We start from the raw sequence: 22,749 nt of genomic DNA, 5'->3' as shown, positions 1-22,749 counted from the left end.
TTAATAGATATCAAATTATTACTTAATTTCAAAATATTTTGACAATTCTTCATAGACACAGCTATAGCAAAGTATGTCTCTCAGTGATAGTGCCTACAACTGGAATTAGTCCTAGAACTGTGAATCCTATTTTTAACTGTGATTAGAATTTTATTCCTTAGAGCCTGGTTGTTTTAAGTCATTAATTCAGTCATCAAAAATTAATGGAGTGCCTACTAAGTGCCATACACAGAACATTCTGGAATTTCAAAATGAACAAGATTTATTATCTGCTTTGGAAAGATGTGGTAGCTACATTTGGTAGTTTTGGCAGTTTTTCTGTGTGTGTAATGTGCCTACCCTGTATCTAATCACCCATGCCCCTTCCTTGTAATACTCTCTGTGGATATTCATCTGTCTTCCAGGTAGCCGATGTCTCAGAGGGGAACTGACCCCACCCCCAACTATAGCAGTACACCCTGATTGGTCTAAGATAACTAGAGTAATCCTACTTTAATGCACCAATGATTAATTCAGTGAAACCAGGTTTAATCCAATCAACATGTAAGACTCTCCCACAAGGTGGCCCAATCAGTGAAAAACTCATATTTTCTTTGGAAATCTCCTTCTGAATGTGAAAGACACAGTTATCTGGATCCCAGAACTGCTGGATCATTTTGGAAAGCCAGGCTGAGGATGAGAAGAAGGGCCCAATACAGAGGATAAAAGATAAATTGGAGAGGGAACTTGATCAAGCTGCTCCTGATGTCCAAATTTCTGGACTTATTGTTTACCTGAACCAATAGATTATTTAAAATAATTAAGCCAGGACAAGTTAATATTTTCGATGTTGACATTCAAAATTAATCTACGTGATTTACTCCATAGCATCCATCTATTCTTTCTCCCATTGCTTAATGTCTGATTTTCTTTTGGGAAATGTAAACTTCCTGTATTCTTAGGCACGTTTTTTGAGTGGGACTTCTACCACACTAAGCTCTATATGACAGTTTAGCTTAAATCACTCAGCATATTCTATTATTTTGGCTTTGATAATTGGTTTAGGGATAAACACAAAACTCAATTAAGGCTATCGAAATGGTAAAAATTTCAAGACTTATTCAGTAGATACAATAAGAGACCCTTCTCCTTCCCCTAGTTTTTGTGGTGTAAAGATCTGTATTCTAGACATCCAGGAGCCATTTTATTGCCACAGATGAGAACTCAGAATTGTGCGAAGTTAAAGTCCACAGATGAAGCCAATGTTGCGGAAAACAGATGAAGGAGAGAAATTAAAACATGTACAATGCTGGATTCGACGTGTCATGAAGCCTGCTACCTCTGGACTTCTCTGTTATGAGTGCAAAGAAAAAAATGTTTAAACAAGTTTGAGTTAGATTTTCTGACTTTTGCTACATATTAATGTTAAGTACTATTATAAGGGTTTATTCTAAGTCTCATCCTAAGCTTAGTCCTGGGATAGACTCAGGAGGAATGAAACCAGGGAGGTGAACTGGAGAAGCTCACATCCTAGAGGTAGAGGTGGCAAACATACATGGGGTTGTGACGCAAGGATAATTGTAATAAACGTATTAAATAAATGAATGAATCATTATTCTATAAAACTGACTGGGTGCATTGGCTCATGCTTGTAATTTCAGCACTTTGGAAGGCCAAGGTGGGAAGATCACTTGAGGCCAGGAGTTTGAGACTAGCCTGGCCAATATAGTGAGATTCTGTCTCTACAAAAAATAGAAAAACTTACCTGAGCTTTGTGGTGCACACCGGTAGTCCCAGCTACTTAGGAGGTTGAGGCAAGAGGATTGCATGAGCCCAGAAGTTTGAGACTGTAGCGAGCCATGATTGTGCCACTGCATTCCAGCCTGTGCAACAGATGAGACCCCAACTCAAAAAAAAAATTTCTATATCAAAAACTGATATTTACAGATTCTGGTCGAGGTAAGATGTTATATATACACTCTACCATGTTTCTCCCACTGAATGAAGAGATAGAACCTGGAAAGACAGCACAGAGAAGTAATCCGAGTGCTCTGAAAAGTAAATAGTTGTAGGTGGATCACAGAATAAGATCAGAATGTGAAATGTCACTAAACTGGTTGTACTGGTCCATTGTCACACTTTTATAAAGAAATACCTGAGACTGAGTAATTTATCAAGAAAAGAATTGACTCATGCTTCTGCAGACTGTACAGGAAGCATGGTAGCATCTGCTTCTGGGGAGGCCTCAGGGAGCTTTTGCTCATGGAGGAAGGTGAGGGGGAAGCAGGCACGTCTTACACGGCAGGAGCAGGAGGAAGAGAAAGAGGGGGAAGGTGCTACACGCTTTTAAACAACCAGATCTCATGAGAACTCACGAACTTATTATCACGAGAACAGCATCGAGATGATGGTGCTACACCATTCATGAAGGACCACCGGCATGATCCAATTACCCGCCATCGGGCCCCCACCTCCAACACTGGGGATTACAATTCAACATGAGACGGTGGGGACACAGAACCAAACCATATGCACTGGTGGTGAATTTGCCGTGTTTTGCCCTTTGATATCACTGGGCCTGATCCTGAAACTCAGAAGTGAGCACTGGGGCAAAGACAGAGCTCCAGGGGCACTTCGGGGATGTCCTCTAGTTCTGGTTCAGGGAACTTTTAACACTCAGGGCGTGGACATCTCTGTTGTTTTTTTCTTTTCTCCATTTCCTCATGCCCAAGTGAGAGGTGAAGCCAGTTGGACTTCCTCTGTGGAGCCGGGACTTGGAGAACTTTTCTGTCTAGCTAAAGGATTGTAAATGCACCAATCAGCGCTCTGTGTCTAGCTAGAGGATTGTAAATGCACCAATCAGCACTCTGTAAAATGGACCAATTAGCAGGACATGGGCAGGGACAAATAAGGGAATAAAAGCTGGCCACCCCAGCCAGCAGCGGCAACCTGCTGGGTTCGGTGGAAGCTTTGTTGTTCTGCTCTTCACAATAAATCTTGCTGCTACTCACTCCTGGGGTCCAGGCCACCTTTAAGAGCTGTAACACCCACTGAGAAGGTCCGTGGCTTCATTCTTGAATCAGTGAGACCACAAACCCACTGGAAGGAACCAACTCCGGACACACAAGCTCTTAAGCAACCTTATGATATTGATGGGCAATATTTGAACAAGACTCAGAGCCTCATAACATAATATATAAAATGTCCAGGATAAAATCTAAAATTCCTTGCTTATTAAGAACCAGGAAAATCTCAGTATTCATGGGAAAAGGTCATGAATAGACCCCAATAATGAAATAACACACATATAGAGATTTTCTGACAAGGATTTTAAAGCAGCTATTATAAAAATCCTCCAATAAGCAATTATGAACACTCATGGAATAAATGGAAACATAGATTCTAAGCAAACAGGAAGAATCCTTGGGATCTGCTGTTAGGAAAATGACTTTTAGACATGATACCAAAAGCACAATCCATTAAAAAATTGATAGAATTAATATATTTGTTATAAAAATTAAGAACTTTTGTTCTGTGCAAGACTCTGTTAATAGAATAAAAGATCAAGTTTGTTACTGGGAGAAAATCTTCGCAAATCATGTATCTGACAAAGAATTGAATGTAGAATGTGTAAAGAATTCCCAAAATCCAGCAACAGGAAAACAAACAGCCCAATTAAAGAAGAGGCAAAGATGTGAATAGACTCTTCATCAAAGAGGATATATGGATGGCAGACACACACATGATAAAATGTTCTGTCTCATTAATCACTAGGGAAATGCAAATTAGAGTCACGATGAGCTACCACTCCGTACCTATTAGAATTAGAATGGGTGCAATAAAAATCCCGATACCACCAGGTGTTAGACAGGTTACAGAGCGACTGGAACTCATGCGTTGCTTTGGAAAATGCAAAATGGTACAGTCACTGTGAAAAATCAGCTTTGCGTCTCCTTATGAAGTTAAGCATACATTTACCAGTTGATCCAGTAACCCCACTCCTGGCTATTTACCCCGGAGAAAAGAAAACTTGTATCCACATGAAAACTTGTGCATTCTCTCTGCATAATTGCTCAAACATGGAAGGAACCCAAATGGCCTTTATCAGGGGCTGGGGTAAAAACAGCAGGTGTGAGAGCACTGTGAAAGGAAAATCAATCTAGGGACCCCGAAATCACTAAGCCAAAGTGCAAAGTCAAGCTGGGGGACCTGCATCAGGCAAACTTGCCTCCCATTTTGTTCCTAAATACGATCGCTACAAAGGTTTAAAAAAAAAAAAAAAAGGCTGCCCACCTTCCTCACGGAATTTGCCCACAAGGAAATTCCTTGTGGACAAAGATCAGACAGAACTCAGTCATCCCTCTGCTCACTGAGATAAACGCATATCTGATGGCTTCCTCTGCCCTATTATTTCACTAAGCCAGACTAAGGCATAAGTGACTATTCCGCTACCCTCCTCTCACACGTGAATTGCGCTTTCAGTAAAAGGTTAATCAGAGACTCAAGAGAATGCAACCAATTGTCTCTTATCTACCTATGATCTGGAAGTCCCCTCCCCGCTTCGAGTTGTCCCACCTTTCTGGACAGAACCAATGTATATCTTATACATATTAATTGATGTCTCATGTCTCCCTACAATGTATAAAACCAAGCTATACCCTGACGACCTTGGGCATGTGTCATCAGGACCTCCTGAGGCTGTGTCACGGGCACATCCTTAACCTTGACAAAATAAACTTTCTAAATTGATTGAGATCTGTTTCAGTTACTTTTGGGGTCATGGCACTCAGCAATACAAAGCAATGAACTATTGATACACACAGCAACTTCTTTGATTCTCAAAGGCATTACGTTGAATGAAAGAAAACAGTCTCAAGATTACATACTGTGCATTTCCATTTATATGACTTTCTTAAGGAGAAAGAAACCATACAATACAAGAAGGGTGTGAGATTATATGGGAAAGGGGATGGGGTGACTTTGAGAAGCTAGCCGTGTTTTTTTTTTTTTTTTTTTTTTTGGTGGGGGGGAAGATAGAGCTGTTCTGTATCCTAATCATGGTGGTGGTTACACAAACCTATACACACATTAAAATTCATAGAACTGCACACCACACAAAGGTCAGTTTTATTGTATAATAATTTTTTAAATAACATTTAAGGTCACACTCACACAAAACTGATGTCTCTGAAAGACATCACAGTGACTTGGATTTCCCTTTATTTATTTATTTTTTTAAAGGACAACCCCACTGGCCCCAGTCTCACCTAGGCATGGCCTGGACCTCTGCAGGACAGGCCAGCAGCCCTCACTTCAAAGGTGGTATTGAACACTGTTCCTGCCTATAAAAGTACAGTACAAGCAAAGTCCTGATTTTAAAGCCTCGTTTTTCTTCCTCTTTCTCCTCCTAGTTCTGACCGGGCATATGGAAATAATGTTAGAATGTAAACTTTGAGCATGAATGAGAATTCTATTTCCAGAGATGTTTATACTTTTTTTCTCTTGGGTTGAAATCCTCAATCATATCCAAATAAATTATTTGGGGATATTGATAAAAGGATACATCTTAGGGGGTTTTCACAAAGGTCTGAATTCAGAGAACCTCTTTTTCTTGGGGCTGTGCATTTTCTAGAGAGTGGGAGGTGCTGGCGGGTTACGTGACATTTTGAATTTGCTGTATTTTCTTTTCCCTTTATGTATTCACAAAGCACTCTAGATATCGGGCAACTGCAAGTCCAAGGTGAGAAGGATGATAGGCTCTTGAGAAGACAATCACTGTTCAAAGCATACACAAAGATTCAGTGTATTCATCGAGTCCTCCCAAAGGAAACAGCAACAGACCAGAGTCTTTATTTGCATTTTCTCAACCAGCAATCAGGAAAGAAATATAGGTAGTAAGATATGAAATACCCGTTGCCTATATTTAGCTTTGTTTTTAGGTAGCTAGGAACTCTGTTTGAATGGCTGGTGAGTGAGGGTGGAAATATTAAATAATGGAGAGAAGGGTGTTTAAGGAACTGCAGTTTAAAGTTTTATGCAAGAATAATGCCATGTTGTTTTATTTTGAGATGGAGTCTGGCTCTATTGCCCAAGCTAGAGCGTAGTGGTATGATCTCAGCTCACTGCAACTTCCACTTCCTGGGTTTAAGCGATTCTCCTGCCTCAGCCTCCCAAGTAGCTGGGACTACAGGTGCACACCCCTACACGCAGCTAATTTTTGTATTTTTAGTAGAGACAGGGTTTCACCACGTTGGCCAGTCTGGTCTCGAACTCCTGACCTCAAGTCATCTGCCTGCCTCGGCTTCCCAAAGTGCAGGGATTACAGGCTTGAGCCACCATGCCTGGCCACAAGAATGATGTTTTTTCTTTTTCTATTCCAAGCATCTTCCCTGCCTGCCCAATTTTGAGAGCATGTATGTGTATTCATTAGTAAGCTTCGGCTGTAAGTAGCAGGAATCTAAATTAAACTGCATCAGAAGATAAGAGAAGATGGAAGTGGAGGACTGGTTTATTCAAATAGAAAGTCCAGAAGATGATTGTAGGCATGTTTGCATCTAGGGGGTTTTATCCATTATGAGTCTTAGTTACAAGCAGGAGAAATCAATCTAGCTCATTAAGTACAAAATGCCTTATTGGACGCTAATTTTTCATTTAGAAAGGCATGAAATTATAAGATGGAAAATTCTGTAAACATGAGAGGAGATATAAGTGGGGGCAAACAATAATAAAGACAATATTAACAACAATGGGGAACACACTTCAATCATTTATTAAATGCCTGGCAGTCTTCTAAGATCTTGTGTCCATTAATTTAATCCTTACCACATCCCTTTGGAGATCAGTCTTCTTTGGATGAAGAATATGTGATAAAGGGACCTAAAGTAACCTGCCCAGGTCTAGGCTGACCATCCCTTCTGGCTTCCCTGGGACAATCTCAACATAATGCTGTCCAAAGTAATCATAAGGAGCACCCCCATTTATTCTCAAAAGAGGTCTGATTTAGTCAATGGATTTGATCATCATTCTACTAGGGTCATATAGCCAGGAAGAGAAGCTTCGATGATGAGGACATACTTATGAGGTTCGATGACATTACTAGACTGTCTCCCTCCTTCTCCATCTCTCAACTCTGCCTTCCTGTTTGGGATCATCTTCAGGTGGTCCTACTCCATAGGGGGAACTTGTGGCCCCAGGCTGCCCAGGCTGAGCTCCTTTCACTTCCAAAGTCAATTAAAAGAGACATCCCCTAGCTAAGAGTTTCAATAGAAATCAGAATTTCAGCTCACTGGCCCAGTGTGGGTCTAGGACTCCCTTTTGGAACGTCGGCTGATGCCCCAGGAAACTCAAATGCTGAGAGAAGTGGGTATTGCTCAACTGAAACGGGGTTGCAGTGTGTTGTGATCCAGAGAAGTAGAATGAATGCTGGGGTTGGGGGTGCTGTGATCCAGAGAAATAGAAGGGATGTTGTGCAGAGACAAATGGCAGATGTCCAACCTAACTCTCAAGGTCAGCTATTTATTATGGCTCCTTTGTACAAAAGACTTGTCGGCAAAACAGGATTCTTTCTGCACTCTCTAAAACACTGTGTAATTACTGATGATCACGGAAGGCTGATCGTATCATGATAAAATCAGATGTTGCCATTGGAACCAGTTCTGTTAGTGACACAGAGATGGGGAAGAAAAAAGGGTCCTCCCCAGATAGTTTATAATCTAGGGCAGGGATTGGCAAGCTTTTTCTACAAAGGGCCAGATAGTGAATATTTTAGTTTTTTTTTTTTTTTTTTTTGAGGCAGAATCTCGCTCTGTCACCCAGGCTGGAGTGCAGTGGCGCGATCCTGATTCACTGCAAGCTCTGCCTCCCAGGTTCATGCCATTCTCCTGCCTCAGCCTCCGGAGTAGCTGGGACTACAGGTGCCTGCCACCACGCCCAGCTGATGTTTTTGTATTTTTATTAGAGATGGGGTTTCATCGTGTTAGCCAGGATGGTCTCCATCTGCTGACCTCGTGATCCGCCCACCTTGGCCTCCCAAAGTGCTGGGATTACAGGCGTGAGCCACCACACCCGGCCAATATTTTAGGTTTTGAGGACCACGTGTTGTCTCTGCCATGTATTCTTGTGTGTGTGTGCATGTGTTTGTGTGTGTTGTGAAAACCATTGTTAGTTCAGGGGCAGGACAAAAACGGGCTGAGTGGGCTGGATTTAGCCTGAGGAGATGGTTGGTCAATTCCTCATCTAGCAGAGATGACAGGAAGACACGGCTATGTGAACAGAGGCCATGGCTGCCTTATGTCGCCTGTGGTGGCCCCATCTGTGTGAGCCTGCCGGGTCCACATGAAGGAAGAGGGGAGCCTCATGAAGGGCCATGGAGGTGAGACCCCAGAGTGGGCACCAGGGCTGCTGGAGCAGAGCCCTGCGATTTGCTGGCGGTAATGGATGTTTCTCTTGAGAATCCCTTCTGCCCACTATTCAGCTCAGACCCACCAGGTCTCACGTCCCGAGTGGAGCCAGAAATGACCGCGTAGCCGGTAAGAGCCAGGGTACTCGCTGCTGCTAGAGGGCCCTTTCGGTGTAGAGGAGACTTTCTCACTTGCTCTTCTCCTCCATTGGTTACTCACTCAACACCTAGAATAAACACCAGACTCCTTCAGAGTCTGCCATGTAGATCGACCTCCTGCCCAACTCTCCACCCTCCCGGCACCCTCCCCTGTGCCCTTCTACCCCAGCCACACCCACCTCCAGGCTTACAAGCCAAGCATGGTCTCTCCTCTGTGGCTTCGCAGGTGCTGGCCCCCTGCCTGAAATGTTCTTTACGTCAGCATCCACAGGGCTCATCTCAGGTAGGTCTCTTCTGAAAATTAACCTTGTCAAGAGGCCTTTCCAGATCACTCTAAAATAGCCACCCCGCCTTCTTTTCTTTGCCTTGCATTAATTTTCTTTGCTACACTTCACATATGATATGGTTTGGCTCTGTGTCACCACTGAAATCTCATTTCAAATTATAATCCCCATAATCCCCATGTGTCGTGGAAAGAATCTGGCCAGAGGCGATTGGATCACGGGGGCGGTTTCCTTCATGCTGTTCTTGTGACAGTAAGTTCCCATGAGCCTGATGGTTTCATAAGGGGCACGTCCCCCTTCACTCCTCATGCTCACACTGCCGCCTTGTGAAGAAGGTGCCTGCTTCCCCTTCTGCCATGATTGTGAGTTTCCTGAGACTTCCTCAGCCAGGCTGAACTGTGAGCCAATTAAACCTCTTTTCTTTATAAATTACCCAGCCTCGGGCAGTTCTTTATAGCAGTGTGAAAACGGACAAATATTAGGTTGGTATAAAAGTAACTGTGGTTTTTGCCATTAAAAGCAATGGCAAAAACAGCAATTACTTTTCACCAACCAAATGCAACATCTTTGATATATTTATTTGTCAATTCATTTATTGTTACTTCCCCCAACTGGACCAAAAGTTCCAGGAGGGCAGGGATTTTCGGCTGTTTTACCTCCTGTATACCCAGCACCTAGAAAAATTCTGGAACAAAGTAATACTCCCTAGATATTTGTTGAATGAATGAATCAGTAAATGAATTCTGGTACAAAAATAATCACTCTTTTCCAGAAACCTTGAATCTAAGAAGAGATGAAAAATGCTACAGCCACAAAAGGAAAGTCTGTCTGGGCTAAGACATAGAGATGCCAGATTCTGATGACTTCAATTGAACAACTTGATCAAGCTGCACCTGAAGGCAGCCCTACTGCTGCAGCTTTCAATGACAAAAGCCAGCAATTCTCTTCACAGATTTCTAAATCATTTTGGGTTGGAGATTTTGCTTCTTGTAATAAAGGATCTTTTTATTTGGGTAGTCAGGAGAGAAGAGGACAAGGCGGAAAGGCAAGGAGGGATGAAGATGGAGCATGCTGAGTGATCAAATGATACATCAGGAGATACAGCAATTCTGGCCTCTAAGAAAATATAGTTCTCTGTAAGCCTTAGAGAAAATCCCTTTACAAACACGGCAAAGCCTCGAGCTGGGCTTATTTGGAACACATATTCTCACCACACGGAGAGTCCAGCACAAAAAAGGAAGGAGCGTGGGCCACAGAGAGAACACAGACCCTGGGGTCGTGTGAGTCCAGTGAGGCTCCAACCTGCCCAGGCCCCTTTCCTGCAGTGCAGCCTTTGGCAAGCCCTTGAACTTCAAGTTTCCCATCTGAAAAATGGGCTGATAAATCTGAGTCTCAGCAGTGTCATAATGAGGGTCAGTGGGATACGTATGTTAGAGCGCCTGGTGCCTGACATAAGACCTGGCCCATGGCACGTGCTCAATACACAGCAGCTGCAATTATTCTGGTGGGGTCTGGATTGCCCAGCTTCAAGTGGGTACCTGAATTTGGAGATTTGCTAAAACTCTGCCTCCTACCTTCAGAATTTAGGGTCAGAAACACAATTGGGCCAGGTGTGGTGGCTCATGCCTGTAATCCAGGCACTTTGGGAAGCTGAGGCAAGAGGACTGCTTGAGTCCAGGAGTTGAAGACCAGCCTGAGTAACATGGAGAAACCGTGTCTCTACAAAAAAAAATACAAAAAAAGTAGCTGGGTATGGTGGTGCAAGCCTGTGGTCCCAGCTAGTTGGTCGGGAGGTGGGGGAATGGCTTGAACCTGGGAGGTTGAGGCTGCAATGAGCCGAGATCATGCCTCTGTACTCCAGCCTGGCTGACAGAGCAAGACCCTGTCTTAAAAAGAAAATAAACGAAACAGAATTGCCCCACTGACAAATTAGAGAACGTCGCTTCCCCAGAGATTGTGTCCTACCAATTCACAAAATGCTTTTGCATCCACCAGCACAGAACATCCCAGAGAAAGAAAAGAGCATTAAATGACAGTCGGCTGGCCAGGTGCGGTGATGCATGCCTGTAATCCCAGCACTTTGGGAGGCAGAGGCGGAAGGATCACAAGGTCAGGAGTTTGAGACCAGCCTGGCCAGTATGATGAAACCCTGTCTCTATTAAAAATACAAAAATTAGCCAGGCATGGTGGCATGCGCCTGTAGTCCCAGCTACTCAGGAGGCTGAGGTAGGAGAATCGCTTGAACCCGGGAGGCGGAGGTTGCAGTGAGCCGAGATCGCGCCATTTTACTCCAGCCTGGGAGAAAGAGTGAAACTCCATCTCAAAAAAAAAAAAAAAAAAAAAGACTGTGGACCACATACTGATGAAGCTCCCACCTTTCTTGTTTTCTTCTCTGCTTCCTTTCCGTCCTTTTGGTTAAGCCAATGAGAGATGCTCAGTAGGGTGCAAACAATGTCTTATCATCATAGGAAACAATAGCTTCCTAATCTTTCATGCTAATTAGGGATGATGTCTGAACAGGAATTCCAGTTACTCAACTGCACAGCCATGCATCTTTCAATACTTGGTGAACCTTCGCTTACCAGTTTAGTTAAGTTCTAACAATAGCATCTGTCTTTTTCACGAGATGTAAGAAAACAGAAGTTTCAATGGGGCAGAAGGCAGGAAACTTTCATACCAAGGATGGGCAGCCCAGGAGGAGGGACAAAGACCGGGACCCCAGGAAATTGGGAATTGGAGGTGGGGGGACAGGTGGGGAGCAAGGTTGTTAGAAGGAGGCTGGGAGGTGGCCATGAAGAGAAGTATGATGGGGACATGCTGCAGCCACAGTCCCTCCCCGACATCCTCACAGAGGGATGCATTTTTCTGCTGTGCTCAGGCTGTCGGGGATGCTTCTGTTCCAGTAGAAAGGTGCACTGTGGGGCTCATGCCCGTCCCGTCCCAGGCCCAGAGTCGTCTGTCATCTGAACACCTCCAAGTCATCTGTGGCTGGCAGAGTCCCAGCTCCCATCACCATCCATCAAAGCTGGTGATGAATCCAATATCCGGGGCCTGTGTGCCCGGAGAGAAGCGAACAGAACCCATCTGTGTGGGCTGCTTGGCGCCGGGACACAGGGGCCTGAGGAGCTCCTGATGGACGAGGAGGCCAGGGCTGGCAGCCTCACATGTTTTCCCTCCCGTCTCAAATTTCTCTGTCCAGGAGTAGCAGACAGTGTGGAATGCACCCCTCCAGAGAAAGGGGAAACCTGGCAGCTTCTGAGGCCTGTCCACTCACTAGACACATGGAAATGAGCTCCAAGGAGAAGTTTGGAGAAGAAGGGGCCATTTATCAGGGCCCTGTTCACCTCTTCCTAAGGACACAAGAAGACTTGTTTGGCCACTGCTGAGAGACCCACTCCACTGGAAGAAGTTTCCAGAAGTTGATGGATGGTCGCCTGCATTTTAGCCAGTTGTTCATGACTCAGGGTCAATGCTCCATTGCTCCCATTCACACGTCGCATCCATCTTCCTTGCAGATATTTGAGTTCTCTTCTGTTTCCAGCCTCAACATATCTCTTGCTTCATCAAAGATTCCTAATACGTGTATCAGGAATCAAGAAAAAGGCTGTTGTCGTGAAATGGCGGCTTTCTTCATAGAGGTTCCATCTGGGCTTAGACATACAGTGGTTCCATGGAAGGGTTAACAATGAACATTTGGTATTTTGAAAATGTGTTCTGATATTTCAGAAGAAAAGCTGAAGCAGGGGCGGAAATCCCCCACCAGGACCCTGGAGGCACGGTGGCCCTGGCACTGAGATGCACCAGCTACTGAAATTCACACAATAAAGGAAAAATGCAGGACAAGGTGGGGAGAGAAGACAGCAGAGAGAATGGAGGAAGAGCAGAGGGAGAGTGTGGACATCCTGGAAGTGAGGGGAAGAGATGCAGGGAGGAGCTGACTGAGCCTCCATCCTCTGTTGGGGGTTTATAGACATCACTTTATTTCGTTCTCGTGACAAGCCCTCCAACGTAAGAATTATAAACAGATTAAGATTGGCAGCTCTTTTTTGTTTGGTTGTTTTCTGTCTGTTTGTTTTGTCTTGTCATCGTTGTAGCTTAGCACATAGAGCGATACCTGACACATCATAGGCGCTGGAGAAATACTGATGGATGAATAAACTAAAGAATGAATAAAATGAGTAAAGAACGCTCTAAGATATAAATAGACATTTCTCCAAAGAAGATGTGCCAATGGCCATAAAATACAAGAAACGATGCTCAACATCACTAATCATTAGGGAAAAGCAAATCAAAACTACAGTGAGATACTACCTCACAACCATTAGGATAGCTGAAATAAATAAAAAAAAAAAAAAAGGAAGAAACAAGAAAACAGAAAATAATAAGTGTTGGTGACAATGAGGAGAAGTTGGAACCCGGTGCCCTGTTGATGAGGGTGTAAAATGGTGCAGCTGCAATGAAAAACACTATGGAAGATCCTCTAAACATTAAAAATGGAATTACTATATGATCCAGGAATTCCACTTCTGAGTATGTACCCAAAAGAACTGAAAGCAGAGACCTGAAGAGAGATTTGTGCACCTGTGTTCAAAACAGTATTATTTACAATATGCAAAACGTATAAGTAACACAAGAGTCTATTGAGAGATGAACCAGGTAGATAGCACCCTTGATATAAATGACTCCATGTTAGGAAAAGACTCCATCTTATACTTCAAATAGTGTCGTGTCAACAGGGACCAGATATTTGCCTAATAAATAGAGACCGTCCCCAATCAGATAAGAACATAAACGGGCATGACCTTTTACTATCATCACCAGGGGACCCTGGAGCTATAAAAAGAGCAGGGCTTCGCCAGCTCAAGATAGCCATCTTAATAGGCACTGTCTTCCTGTTCCTTGTGATCAGCACCCAGGATCTGCCCCGAAGGACTGCCCAAATCAAAGATTCTTCTTTGCAAGATGTTGATACCCGTCCAGATCAGGCCAGGACACTCTTCTTGTCCATGCCACTCTCCTTGGACTGGTTTGTTAACCATTTTCCCTGTCCCCTTTTCCCTTGATGTCAAATGTTATTTTGTTTGATGTGGAATATTTAACCTACAGCATTTATATATTTAAGTATACTGCTACGTATGGCTTGTAATATTCACTGATGTGCGGATCGTCTTGAATGTGTGTGTCCACGGCTTTGATGACCAAGTGAACGGAGGGTGGGGGCACTAAGGAGAACTGCCTCCTTGGGAACTCCATGTAGCGTCTGGCTTTTGTGGTTGACACAGGATCAATAAAAGTCTGACCTTGTGGAAAGACACAAGCATGCATTGACCTGGTTATGTCTGACCTGTGCCACTCATGACAAACGAATACAGAAAATGTGGTATATACGTACAATGAACCATTATTCAGTCTCAAATAAAGAGGCAATTCTGACCCATGCTATGACATGGATGAGCCTTGATGACATAATGCTAAATAAAAGAAATCAGTTTTGAAGGAACAAATGTAGATGCTCCTCAACTTACAATGGAGTTACGTCCTGGTAAACCCATCATACATTGAGAATATCATAGGCCAAAAATGCATTTAATACACCTAAGTGGCAGAACATCATAGCTTAGCCCAATCTACCTTATTTGGAACACTTACATTAGCCTAATTTTGGGTAAAATCATCTAACACAAAGCCTATTTTATAATACAAGGTTGACTATCTTATGTGATTTACTGAATACTGTACTGAAAGTGAAAAACAGAATGGTTGTATGGGAACTCGAAGTGGGGTTCTACTGCATAGGTGTCACTTTCACACCATTGTAAAGCTGAGAAATCCTGTGAGTCGAGACCATCTGTGCTGATGATTCCACGCATATGCAGTACCTGGACAGGAAAATTCATAGAGATGGGAAGGAGAGGGTGGTTGCCAGGGGCCAGGAGAAGGGGCAATGGGGAGTTAGCGTTTAATGAGTACAGAGTTGCAGTTTTGCAAATGAAAGGGATTCTCTGCGTGAATAGTGGTGATGGTTGCACAACAATGGGAATGTGCTTAATATCACCAAACTGTCCACTTAAAAATTGTTGAAATGAGCCAGGCACCGTGGCTCACGCCTATAATCCCAGCACTTTGGGAGACTGAGGAAGGTGTATCACGAGGTCAGGAGTTCTATACCAGCCTGACCAACATGGTGAAACCCCATCTCTACTAAAAATACAAAAATCAGCCGGGCATGGTGGTGGGTGCCTGTAGTCCCAGCTACTCGGGAGGCTGAGGCAGGAGAATCGCTTGAACCTGGGAGGCGGTGGTTGCAGTGAGCCGAGATCGCGCCACTGCACTCCAGCCTGGGTGACAGAGGGAGACTCTGTCTCAAAAAACAAACAAACAAAAAAAATTGTTAAAATGGTGAATTTTTTTTTTTTTTTTTTTGAGATGGAGTCTCGCTCTGTGAGATGACCGCATGCCCACACCCTCACGGACAAGCAGCCCACTTGCTGCCCTAAGGAGACTGAGTGGTGGCACTGTCCTCTCTCTCTGGCCACGAGGCTGGCATTTGGCAGAGCTGCCAGTACTAGCAGCTGAGAGCTTCTCAAGGTCCATGCCAAGTGGCGTGACCCAGTGGGATTGAGTGTGAAACACCTGGCCCAGTGTCCTTCTGGGCCAGACAAAGCCAGCCTCTCGTGCACGGGGTGTGAAAAGCAAGACCAGGCAGCCACGGCTGAGGCACGCCAGGGCATCAGCAGCTTGGTGGGGAGACCAACTGTACTTTGACTCCATCAGCAGGAGAAACTCAGATACAATCCTTAAGCATGACTGGAGTGGGTGAGAGCAAGAGGGGGCAGAGGAAAGACACAAGGAGGCAGCTCAAACCCCCCCACAACTTCAAAGTGGGAATAGATTCCTCAGGACCCTCTCCTGGGCTCATTCCCTCTCTCCTCTTTCCGCTAACAAGCACATCGATTTTACAGGGCCCAAGGAAGAAGGTGGGGGTAGGTGGGTTGGAAACCAGGAATGTCTTCCATTCTTCACTATTCTCATAATAATAGCACTCCTGAATTCTAGCTGGGTGTACAGCTGCACAGAGTGAAGACTACATTTCCCAGCCTTCTCGGGGCTGGGGGTGGCCATGTGTCCAGGCTCTGGCCAATGAGACTGAGCAGAAGTGGTGAATGTGACTCCCTTCTGGAGCCCTCACAGGGTAAGGATGGCAGCTCTCCCTTTCATGTGGTTGGAACCCAGACATGTCAGGGAGCTGTCATGGGCCATGTGGAAGAGGGGCACACCCTAGGGACAGAAACCACAAGACAGAGGGAGCCTGGTGCCTGCCTGACTCCATTGCAGAGTGGAGCTGCCCTACCACCTATGTTGAGATCACTGTTGCTTTGGGTCTTTGCAGCAGCAGCCTAACTTACAGATCAGCTCTTCCAGGTTGAAGGAAGAATCTAGAGAATTCCCCTCAAACACACCAGTGCCCTTCAGAAGAATGAAGTCAAGACACAGAGGCAGACTCCTGGGACCTAGGCTGGGAAGGAATGGAGTCTAAGCTCTGCCTACCCATTCAGCAGGTAGGCAAGGTGAGCCTGCCCCTGGCTGGGCACTGTTCCTGCTCTGAGCATAAGGCGATGCAACAACCTGGTCAGCAGCATTACCTCCTGGTGCTGGCAGTTCCCGTGTGGGAAAACAGACAATAAGTTAAAAACAAACAAACAAAAAAGATGATACTTTTCTGAGAGTGGTGAGTTCTCTGAAGAAAGCAAGCAGGCCCACTGGTAGGAAAGGCTAGTTTATGCTGAGTGGTCAGAGGAGCTGGCATCAGAGCTAAAATCTGCAAGTGGAGAAGAAGCTGCATGGAAAGGCTTTCACAGTGAGGGAACAGCAGGGGCAAAATCCCAGAGGCAGGAAAGCTTGGCACAATCTCCTAGGAAAAATCTTATGATCCTAAGAGCTACACAGCGTGCTTTCTGTGCATTAGGCATGGTTCTTGGCATTCTTATGTGTCAAATCCTTTAACCCTCACCCCTGAGGCGGGCATGATATTTTCTTCTTCATTTTACAAAGGATGAAACTGAGACCAAAGGATGTTTAATCAACTTGCCTAGGTCCCACTCCTGGTAAACAATTGAGCCAGGCTTGCAACTCCTGCCCTTCCTCCCAGGCTAGGAACTCTCTCCCCTTCTGCACTTCCATTTTACCACCAAGCTTAAATCCTGTAGTGGTTTGAAAAAATATAAATCTCGTAGTTGTCAGAGCTAATGAGGACAGGCCTGTCCTGTGGCCTCTACCCCACCCAGATCCCTGGCTGGCTTATTGAGGAGGTATCATAAAACCTCATTGAGTGAATATATGGAGAACATCCTTGCCTAAAAGGATGGTCAGGGACATAGAACAACATTTCTTTCCTTCTTATTTCTCTAATATAACTGATCTTCTTGAAGCTCTAACTCAAGCCAATGTGGCAATCCACAATCAGCCATTGCTGAGTGCCAGTGGTGGGTCAGTTCTCATGCCAAGATCCTGGGATTAAAAGGTGAACAAAACATGGATCTCAGCCCTCTCAAAGATTTTGGTGCCCATCCCAACCAAGCTCCTATGGCTTTTATTTCCTTGAAAAGCAGCATCTGAGCAGAACAGCTAGAGAAGGCTAACTAAGAAGCAGTCTTGGCTGGGCGTGATGACTCACGCGTGTAATCCCAGCACTTTGGGAGGCTGAGGCGGGCCGATCACTTGAGCCTAGGAGTTCGTGACCAACCTGGGAAACATGGCAAAATCCAGACTCTACAAAAAATACAAAAAATTAGCTGGCCTTGGTGGTGCATGCTGGTGGTCCCAGCTACCCAGGAGGCTGGGGCTGGAGGATTGCTTGAGCCCGGGGAGGTGGAGGCTGCAGTGAGCTGAGATTGCACCACTGCACTCGACCACTGCCTTCATTCAGGTCCCTGTTTTCTTTTGCTGTCATCTGCTACTGATCTCCTTGTTTCCAGTCTTGTCCTAAAAATCCCATTTCCAGAGATCCTGTCTAAAAAAAAAAAGAAGCAGCACACAGTCTTGTTGCAAAGGAATCAAAGAAGCTCAATAAGATTAATGTCCTGTGAATAAAACCATGAATGAAAGCCCCTCTTTGCCCCAGTTTCCCCTTCACTTCCACTCTCCTCCCTGAAAGCCAGCCTTGCCAATGGTTTGTATCCTTCCCTAGAGTTTGGTTTTGCGTAAATAGGGGTACAATGCTTTAGATATTGCTGATACTTTCGATTCCACTTGTGCCCCCGATACTTTTGCCTCCCAAATGTTTCCTATGTCCACCCCCTTCTCTGCAGCAATTGCCCTCATTCAGGTTCCTGTTTCTCTTGCTGCCATCTGCTGCAGATCTCCCTGTCTCCAGCCTTCTCCTAAAATCCCAATTCCAGGATCCTGCTGGAGAAGTCTAACTAAAATGCAAATAGAACCATGTAAGGGACATTTGAGACATTCTGAAGCTGCCCAGCATCTTCTGAATGTCGACCTGGCGTTGAGATAGTCTCCCATGGTGCAGTTTCTACCTCTCCAGGAGAGAAACCAGAAGACATTCATCCAGACTCCCTTGCTACTAGAGGCAGTCATGTGACTTTGGCTTCTCCAATCATATCCTCTCGTTTGAGGCTATGATTTGGGAGGGAACATGGAGCCAGCTTAGACAGACAGAACTCAGGTTTTCTTAAAGCAAGGGAGTGGAGGCATCTGGTTGTTCTGGGGTAACGGGTGCACTTTCTGGCGTCTAGTGCCCCGTGATTGGATGCAGCTCCTAGCTGTGTGTTTCCTGATCTATGCTGTGGCCCTTTGGAAGTCTCTGTGCCACCTACTACCCTTTAATGAGTTTCTGTTTTGCATAAGCCAGAGTGGATTCTGTTGTTTGCAGTGAAGCAGACTGATTGGTACAGATACATCACTCTCCTATACAAACTCTTCCTATGTACAAGTTTTCATTGGTTCCCCTGCCTGCCTGTTCGCCCCCTAGCCTCTCCTTCTGGTGCCCTCATTTCACATTTGTACTCCAAGTACATGCCAACTGTATGCTTTTCACTGCTCCTCCTTTTGTGCTATTCTGTGTACTGAAATTTTTATGTTACTACTGGCTGTGATGTGCCCACTTCTCAGAAGAGACAGCTGAGTCTCATGGACATGGTCACATGGTGCTGCAGAGCCAGGATCAGGACTCAGTCTCCTGCCCTTCCATCAAACACACCATCTTGCTTTGGAGAAAGCATCAACATCACTCAACCACTTTCAGGCTGAGGCCCCTTCTCCTTCGTGCTGAATGAAAGATCCTCTTAAACCCCCTTTCCCCGATGCCCCTTTGCCCACAGCACATTTCTGCACCACACCATGCCTATGCTATGCTCCGTCTCCAGGCTCAGGCACCACCCCACGCATCCTCCTTTGCCCAGGGAGCTTCCTCTGCCCAAACCGTCTTCCCCATCTCTGTAGTCTGGCTCTGAAGCCAGACTCCATGGGTTCAAATCCTGACTCTGTCTCTTCTGAGATTAGGCAAGTCACTAAATCTCTCTGTGGCTCAGTTGCCTTGTCTATAAAATTAAGATGATGATAGTAGCCCCCTTAAGTGTGTTGAGTGGAATAACAGAAAAACACGGATGAGTCACTTAGAAGAGTGGCTGGCACTTAGTGCACGCACGATCAATGTTAGCTACTATTATTTTTATCATTATCATCATCATCTGGCAAAGTCCACGTCTGTCCACCTCTCATGGCTCCTGTTCCCTCCGGGCATCCTCTCTCCAGTGGGAGGAGGAATCATTGCTTTCCACTTGGGGCTCCCAGGGCACCGGCACCCAGTCCTTACTTAAAGCACATGCCATGCCTCTTCTGAGTGCTACAGACAGGAAGCAGAGTGGGTGCTTAAGAGGCTGGACTCTGGAACCAGAAGGACTGGGTTCATTCCCTGGCTATAGCTGCTTATGAGCTGTGTGACCTTGGGCTAGTGACTTAACCTCTCTGTGTGTGCCTCAGTTTCCTGGGGAAAATGGAGATGATAATAGGAGCCACTTTACGGAGTAGGTGTGGAGACCCAACCAATCTGTTCATCCTTTAAACAGTGTCTGGCACACAGGAAGCGATCAATACACATTGGCTCATCTTAGTTGTTTACGGCCTGTCTTGAGCTCAACACTTTGAGTGTCTTCAGGGCACAAACCAGGCTTTATTTGCCTTTGTGCTCCTGGCACCCCGTGCAAGTGCCTGGCCCTGTGAGTTGCCACATAGGTGCCCTGCGCCTGTGGTCTGCTCTCATGTCAGTTGTTTCTTTCCTGCCTCCCACCTGAAGGGCTCTGTTTCAGGCTGAAGAAGTAGAAGATTGCCGCCCACCACACTTGATTCTCTTTTGGGCTGCTGGACCAGGAGCTGAAGAAGGCCTAGGGCCTGGGGGACTGTTAGCTGTGGGGAGCTGGCACTTCTCGACAGGGGCCTTGCGGACCACCCGCTTTGATCCTTGATCGGGAGCATTTAGGACCTCATTTGGACTCATTGCGAAGGATGCTTCACGCAGAAGGCCAGGGCATATGCGATCTCTCAGGCTGTGCCAGATGGTGGGGCTTTGGCGGAGCTCCCTCTGTATCTGCAAGCCCGCTGACCCATTCAGAGGTTCCAAAGTGCAAGAGAGAAATGATAATGGTACTCTGAAATGACTGGAGCTGGGAGATGGCAAGCAGCCTGGCAAAGAAGGAGCACACCATTGCCGCTGGTACTTAGCTGTATTCACGGACCAGCAAAGCAAGATGGACTCTAGCCAGCTTAATGAGCCCCCTTGGTGAGCTGCTTGGTTCATTCAATTTGACCACCATGAAAAAGATCTAGAATAGAACAGTGGTTGAGAAATCGGGACCTGGGGCCCCACTGCCTGGGCTTGGATCCAAGATTCTCCGCTTACCAGTTGTGTGAACTTTTGACAAAGAACTTTAATGCTCTATGCCTCATTTCCTTATCTGCAAGATGGGAATATTTTTGCTGTAACAGTGGGAGGACATACTGGATCGACAATGCTGTTTGCCTGTGTATCAGTGTGACAGAAGCTAACTCTTACACAGTACTTACCACATGCCAGGAACTGTTCATCACGTGGGCTCACTCATTTCATCCTTACAACCACCCTACCCACAATAGAGGTGCTATTATTATCTCTATTTTTTAAAATAAGCAAAGAGAGTTGAAATAATACATTCAAGGTCACAGAGCTTGAAATTCAAACTTAAGCAGTCTGGCTTACAATTAATGTTCTTACCGTCATGCTGTACTGCCTGCCAATGTGATATAGATCTAATCAAAGACAGATAGATTCTTGCCCTGAAGCAAGTGCTTGTGATTTACTCTGGGAGATTAAAAAGAAGCCATGTATGCACGAACTTAAGACAAACACATGCTATCTGCTTAGTTAACTGATGATGATCAATCAAGCTTTTCTCCCTCAAATAAATGGAATTAGGATGATCTTGACTGTAAATAACAGTTAACCCAACTCAAAGTGTTTTCAACAACCATGACTTTGATGATTAGTATTACTCACCTAGGAGTTCAGGTAGCTGCTGGTTGGTTAATCCAGGGGCTCAAAGACGTAAGTAAAGAACTTAGTTCTTTCTCATTTTCTCTTCTGTGATCTTTGGGGCATCAGTTCCATCCACAGGCCAACCCTTCTGTTGACAAGATGGCTGATCACAGTTCCAGGCAGATCCAGATATGAGAAATGTATGAGAGAGAGGAAAGTGGAGGATTTGGTCTTTCTTGGTTATCCTCTTAGAAGCCTGAAAATATTCTCTGGAATCTTCCAGAAGACCCTGCATTGGGTCTCCTTGGCCACTATGGGGTCACATACACCTTCCTAGTCACTGGTAGGAAGGGTGGTGAGGGTGCCATGATTGGTCTCATCTGGCACCGACTGGATACTGGGGAGCCAACAGCCCTGGTCACTGCACATGCTTTGTGCTTTTCTACTTTCCTCCACTTGCTTCAGTCATTCCTCCTGCAGAATGCCTGACCTATTCCTAAATATCATAATGGTTCACCATTTAGAATCCTTTTAGTTGCAAGTAACAGGAAATCCAACTAAAGGTGGCTTAAATAAAGAAACCCAGAGACAAGCAGTCCTGAACCAGTGCTGTGTCAATCATTGATGTTTCAGGGGCCTGGGACTTTCTGTCTTACTGCTCTTTATCCTCAGTGCACTGGTTTTCACCCACAGGTGCATTGCTGTCTGGTTCTAAAATGGCTGCTTCACCTCTAGGCAGGAAGGAGAAAGAAGGGAGTCGGGGTAGGAAGGCATTCTCAGGAACCTTCCTGCAGCTCTCTGTTTACATCTTATTGGCTGGAACTGGGCCATGTGACCACTGTTCGCTGCAAGGGAGGCTGGGAAAGTGAGTGCCTTAGCTGGGCACTTTGCCACTTCGAACAAAGCCTGGGTCCTTTGGTTGAAAGAAAGAAGTGGATACTGGGCAACTAGCAGTGTCTGCCACACCTTTCTTTAAGGCTCAACTCACTGCACACCACTGCATCCTTCCCTTTTTATCCCTGGGGCATAGGCTGCCTGTCCCCTTCTGAGAAACTAAAGTGAAAAAGGAAGAGAAGAAAAGAATCTAATGAAATGATTTACCTGTGTCAGCTCAAGACCCTGCCATGGTGCTGCAGACAGAATATCCTGGTAGGTCAGGGAAACTGAGGCTCAGAGGGCAGTAATGACTTGCCAAGGTCATGGTTAACTATGAGACTCAGCAGGAATGTAAACCTGGGTTTGTTCCACTTGTCTGCCCTCTCCGCTACACTGTGCTCCCATGGAAGACCCAGGTAGCCTGAGTAAGTGATCACTGAACGCTCATGGAAAGTTCTCCTGTTAACTGGGAGAGAGATAACACATCTCTCCCAGTTATACCATACAGTCCCCAAGGTCATAACTGATGC

At 45.3% G+C, this 22,749-nt stretch overlaps 1 long non-coding RNA gene across 1 annotated transcript; it reads right to left on the bottom strand.

The window, feature by feature from the left end:
* Positions 1–1,246: 1,246 nt before the first annotated feature.
* On the bottom strand, positions 1,247–22,060 carry LOC139358812 (uncharacterized). The gene is made up of 3 exons (XR_011614313.1): positions 21,365–22,060; positions 1,745–1,862; positions 1,247–1,330 (listed from the first exon to the last, which is right to left on the bottom strand). It is a non-coding gene; the product is annotated as an uncharacterized lncRNA (long non-coding RNA).
* Between the last annotated feature and the right edge of the window lie 689 nt (positions 22,061–22,749).

Source organism: Macaca nemestrina, chromosome 15, assembly GCF_043159975.1.
Source record: "Macaca nemestrina isolate mMacNem1 chromosome 15, mMacNem.hap1, whole genome shotgun sequence".
Classification (NCBI taxonomy): domain Eukaryota; kingdom Metazoa; phylum Chordata; class Mammalia; order Primates; family Cercopithecidae; genus Macaca; species Macaca nemestrina.
This window is presented reverse-complemented; position numbering and strand designations above follow the sequence as displayed.